Here is a 6,000-nt window from a genome sequence, read left to right as displayed (position 1 = left end):
GGGGATCGGGCCGCAGGTGGACTGGTACGGCTCTCGTGAGGGAGGCCATGCCTTCGAAGGGTGGGTATTATCACTGGGCATTTCAAAGGGGTGGCGAGCTAGCGCACAAGAACGGCGGGCGGGGCCGCTTGAGGCAAAGATAGGCGTTTGACTGAACCGGTCTCAGGCCTGGGTCCTGACCGCCCACTGTGTCTGCCCAGTGAAGGACTAACGACTGACTACAGCACCTTGTTCGCCCACATCTCTGACCTATAACCTCCGTCGTGGGAGTGGATGGAAGGAAAGAATTCTTTTTCGTCCTCCCTCCAAGATTCTGAGTCTGGGGCCCCGCAGATCAGACGGACACCAGACGGACAAAGAGGAGAAAGACAAACGGGAATTTTCCCACGAGCGCAGCGTGGCTGCACAGGGGAGATGGCGGAGGGGTGATTAGAACTCGGGCCTCCACCGCGTCGTCACAGCGGAGCCACACCACGCTGGTGGGCGGGGGCCAGGTGCAGGCAGGGACTCGTGTTCCCGGGTGGCAGACGGTGGGAGCCGGGGTCTCCTGGGGAGCACATGGGGGGCGGCAGGCCACTGGCCGTCAGTGCAGACGCGTCCTGGGTGACGGGACAGCTCGCTCGGCCTGGTCTGGGGGTTGGGGACACCTTCACAAGGGGGCTGGTGCTCTGCTTTCAGATGGCATTGGGCCTGCAGAGCTGGTTTCATGCCTGCTTTTTCTCAGTCGCCTTGGGCTCCACATCATGCTAATGCCAGAGCAGCATAGCATGGGGGGGGCGGCACCCTGAGTCTCCTGTTGATGCAGGAAACATCCAAACCGTACAGAATTTTTACAAAGACTTCCTTTGAGCCAACATGATGACGTAGGTCGGGAACAAGGGCACACAGCCTCCCCGAGAGCAGCTTCGCAATTTTTTATTTTTATTTTTATTTTTTGGTGTGTGTACATTTGAAATTAAGGAGGGAACTTAGGAAGATTCCTTGGAGGTGAGCGAAAGCAAGGTGGGGATGAGATCACCGAGAGTTACGGGTGTCGTGTTCTCTCGAGGGTGAACGCTTCTTAGAAGAAGGCTCTGAAAGGAGGTGTCTCAGAGGTGTGTTCACCTAGAGGCCCAGACGCAGGGCACGGGGCTCGCGGGGGTCAGCCGGAAGCCTTCGCTGGGGCAGGTATGTGTCCGCGGTCTGACTACCCACCACGGTCTGCCCAGGGAAAAATTTGTGATCGGATCGCCTGGTAAGGTCACGACTTCCCACAGGACCCCTGTGCGTCCACAAGCTTGTCGCACGGACCGTGCTCAGCTGGAAGTCACAGCTGTTACCCAGGCAGGAGCGGCCTCACGAACAGGCGTGTGCGTTCCTTACGCAACAAGGAGTCTGGGGGCGGTGGCCCGGGGCTGGTGCAGGGCGCCCACGCGTCACCCGGGAGGGGACACGGCTCCTCCACCCTTCCCACCTGCCCGTACCTGAGCAGTTTCACCTCTGCGTCCCCAGGACAGGAAGGGGCGGCAGAGAGCTGCAGGAGCACGCCCACGAGACGTGCCAATTTCACAGGGTGATCCTGACCGCCATCACAGCAAGGGGGCTGAGAAAGGCGTGTGCTTTGTGGGGGGCACTCAGCCCTCCCTGGCACAACTCTGAGGTGGCTAGTCAGGGAGGCCAGGGAGGGGAGGCCCAGCAGACCTCCAGCAGCGGTGGGTGACCCGGCGTCCCCGCCTGTGCAGTGGGTGTGGCTCTCAGAGCAGCAGGGTGCGTCCTCTTCTGTCTCTGGTGACTGCTCCTGAGATGTCGTGGTGTCCTCCCTACCCCTCCCCCGCCGCCCAGGGTGACGTCACACCTGCAAACCCCAGACTCCTCCCCCGCCGCCCGGGAGGACGTCACACCTGCAAACCCCAGACCCCTCCCCCGCCGCCCGGGACGACGTCACACCTGCAAACCCCAGACTCCTCCCGCGCCCCCCCCTGACGACGTCACACCTGCAAACCCCAGACTCCTCCCTCGCCGCCCGGGACGATGTCACACCTGCAAACCCCAGACTCCTCCCCCGCCCCCCAGGACGATGTCACACCTGCAAACCCCAGGCTCCTCCCCCGCCGCCCGGGGCGACGTCACACCTGCAAACCCCAGACTCCTCCCCCGCCCCCCAGGACGACGTCACATCTAGAAACCCCAGATTCCTCCCCCGCCACCCGGGGCGACGTCACACCTGCAAACCCCAGATTCCTCCCCCGCCCCCCAGGACGACGTCACACCTAGAAACCCCAGATTCCTCCCCCGCCCCCCAGGACGACGTCACACCTAGAAACCCCAGATTCCTCCCCCGCCACCCGGGACGACGTCACACCTGCAAACCCCAGACCCCTCCCCCGCCGCCCGGGACGACGTCACACCTGCAAACCCCAGACTCCTCCCGCACCCCCCCCCGACGACGTCACACCTGCAAACCCCAGACTCCTCCCCCTCTGCCCGGGATGACGTCACACCTGCAAACCCCAGACTCCTCCCCCTCTGCCCGGGATGATGTCACACCTGCAAACCCCAGACTCCTCCCCCTCCGCCCGGGATGACGTCACACCTGCAAACCCCAGACTCCTCCCCCTCCGCCCGGGATGACGTCACACCTGCAAACCCCAGACTCCTCCCCCGGCACCCGGGGCGACGTCACACCTGCAAAACCAGACTCTGCTGAGGAGGCGGCTTCTGTCACTCAGGGCCCGCAGTGTGCCAGGCCCCTTACTCCCCAGTCCCTCGTCTTCTCCGCCTGGCGTCAACAGGGTCGTTCCTGTGTGACGGGCCCGGGAACTTACCACCAGCCCTGCGGTCTGCGGCTCGGCTGACCCACAGCTGCCGCCACGTCCCGGAGACTTGGCGGTGCTCACGTTCCGGCTGTGCCACGTCCCTCCCTCCGCACATCTGACCCGGGTCCCACTTATTCCCGTTGTGGATAAAAATGGGGGCCACATGCTGAACCTGACAGGCTCAGGGGAGGACTCCATCCACAGTGGCCTCGCAGACTCGGGGACCCAAAGTCACCCCAGAGGATGGTCTGAAGCGAACACTTTCTAACTGGCAGCGAGCTGTGGTAGGTGGTCATGTCCGAGGGCGGTGCGTTTCCCTAACAAAGGTCAGTCTTGACCTTCACGGAGCCTGTCTGTTCTCTTCTCATCTGAGATAACACACCCGATAACACGCCTTTGGAACGCCAGAGCGATTTCTTATCTCCAGACCTCTCCTCACAGGGGAGCCGAGACCACAAATCCTCCCGTTGTTGTTATGACCACGTTCACTGTGAACTGGACTCCCCGACCCCGGCCTAGGGAAGCCTGTGTCTTCCCTGCACTCCTCCTCCAATCCCGCAGACGTCCCCCCCTCGCTGCCCCGCCTCCCTGCTCCACCACCCACGGATTCCGTGGGGCCCCTGACGCCTTCCGCTTGGATTCTGATACAATGAGGGTGAGCCTTCCGCTTGGATTCTGATACAATGAGGGTGAAACCCTCCTGGTCGGCAGTCTTCTCCCGATCCCTTGGGATTTTGCTTCCCTGCAATTGCCGTCAGTTTGGCTCAAAGAAACGGACACCAGTTCTCCACAGGTTTGGACGGGTCTTACGTGGACACTCCTCAGACGTGTGAGCCAGGCCTAATATTCTGTTATATGTGAAGGCGCATTTAGGCCATGGGCTTCCAGGAATCAGAAAATGTCTCCTCTCTAGGGCCACGGCCGGGTTGCTCCCTCGGTTAGAGAGCATCATCCTGACACGCCAAAGTCGTGGGTTCAATCCCTAGTCAGGGCACATATAGGAATCAGCCAATGAACAAATGCATAAATAAGTGCACCAACAAATCACTGTTTCTCCCTCTCTCTCCCCCTTCCTCTCTCTGTAAAATCAGTCAATAAAACTCTAAAAGAGAAAAGAAAAACATAGCCTCTCCTTGATCCTGGCCTGACCAGACCAGATTGGCCTGCTGGCCTCAGGCAAGACATGGCTTTAGCAGGAAAGGAAGTACTGAGGTCAACAGAAGAAGCGTCCAAACCTGCAAGAATTTTTAATGAGTTTATTTGAGCCAAACTGTTGACAATTGCTGAGAAGCTAAGTCTCAACGGATTGAGAAAATGCCCCAGAAAATGGCGGTTTTTCACCACTTATTTTATAAATTAGAATCAGAGGAGAAGCTGTGAGGAAGGTGTTGGGCAGATAAAATATATTACGCTCACTTTGTTAAAGATGGCGCTGCCCACATGGAAGCTGTCGCCCAGGTGACATTAATGTGTGTTGGGGGCGGGCTGTGGGCAGGCAGGATCCTTGTAGCCTGGGGCTTGGTTTTAGGACCAAGCCTTTCCCACCCTTTTTGATGTGGGGTGGTACAATCCCATCATGCCCCAGGTAAGTGACTTTGTATTAGAGACTTCCCTATTTTGTATATTGGATTAAAGGTTTTGATTTCTACACTATAAAATGGGGGCAGAACGAGAGCTTGTTCTCTCGGTTCCTGAGATTAGCATTAGAGGAGAGAGCAGAGAGGAGAGCAGAGAAAGGCCACATGGAGGAGAGGAGAAGCAGCCAAGATGGTAGAGTGCTGAGTGAGAAGCCAGTTTGTGAAAAGTTTGTGCAGAGAGAAGGAGATGGGGAACAGAGGTGAATTCTAGGAAACTCAGATAAGTCAGAAGCTTTGTGAGCACTGAATGAGTGGGTTTTGGAGCCCAGTGTGTGTTTTTACTTGCCTGCCGGGTGCAAGTAGGATTAAAGCTGATGGCCCCCCAGTTCATGGCTCTGTTGTTTCATTACCATCTGTCTGAATCCAATGCGAAGCTGCATGGGCCAGGCGGCTGTGATGGTGGCCCTGGCTACTGGCTACACACCACTGCATGTTAGACGCCCCAAAGCAGAGAGCGGGTCCCCCACCAGCAGAACTAAGCCCTCGCCTCACAGCCTTACTGTGCCCTCCGCAGGTGCGGCTTGAAATCCAATGGTTTCCTCTCAGACATCAGTGGAGGCGGGGAGGTGGAGGATGGGGTTGGGGTACAGGTGCGTGCTTGCCGATGACAGAGAAAGAGATGTGCTTTACGGGCTATAGACCTCACGCCGTCTCAGAAAAGGCAGTGGTCCCCGTACATGACACCAAACTGTCTCTCAAAGCCCCGCTGGGTCCTTGGGGTTGGTCTCCAAAGGGCTGTGCATGTTTAACCAGGCGCGTGGGGGTTCTCTGGCCGGTTGGTCCTGCTGAAGTAAAAGGCAATCAGGATTGTTTACATCGGGGTCTTTGGAGATTCAAAGAGAGCCCGTGGGCACTCTGTGGACCACGCAGCTGGGCTCACAAGAGCCCCCAGAGAGACACAGTGTGAAGCCCTGAGTGCTGGGGACCTGGGCTCCCAGGCCAGAAGTGGGGGGGGGGGTCTCACCTGGGCTGGAGGCTCTCTACAGCAGATAGATGTGCCCAGGGTGAGTCTGGACCCAGAGCTAGAACCAGAGCTTGTAGGAGGCACTGGCACCAGAAGGCATAGAGGACATAGGTACAAAGAGGAGGAGGAGGAAGAGGAGGAAGAAGAGGAGGAAGAGGAAGAGGAAGAGGAAGAGGAAGAGGAAGAGGAGGAGGAGGAAGAAGAGGAGGAAGAGGAAGAGGAGGAGGAGGAGGAAGAGGAAGAGGAGGAAGAAGAAGAGGAGGAGGAAGAGGAAGAGGAGGAGGAGGAAGAGGAAGAGGAGGAGGAGACGCAGGTGTTAGAAGGAGGAGGAGATGGAGGTACCAGAGGGTGTGGGGAATGTAAGAATGAGGAAGGAGAGATATAGGTACTTGGAGGTTTTGCCACAATTCCCAGAATATGTTACCCCCAGCACCCCCCCCAAACATGCTTCTTCAGCATAAGAATCATTTTGAGCTGATTATTTGGAGAAACGAAGGACATAGGAGAATCCCTGAAAACAAGAGCACAAGTGCCTTTGGTGAGGGACGTTAAGAAAGGAAGTCTCAATCCGTGCGTGACTCCCTCCCGGTGCCGGGAAGCAGCG

The sequence above is a fragment of the Saccopteryx leptura genome, chromosome 3 (assembly GCF_036850995.1).
Source record: "Saccopteryx leptura isolate mSacLep1 chromosome 3, mSacLep1_pri_phased_curated, whole genome shotgun sequence".
NCBI lineage: Eukaryota > Metazoa > Chordata > Mammalia > Chiroptera > Emballonuridae > Saccopteryx > Saccopteryx leptura.
Note: the sequence above shows the minus strand (reverse complement) of the source record.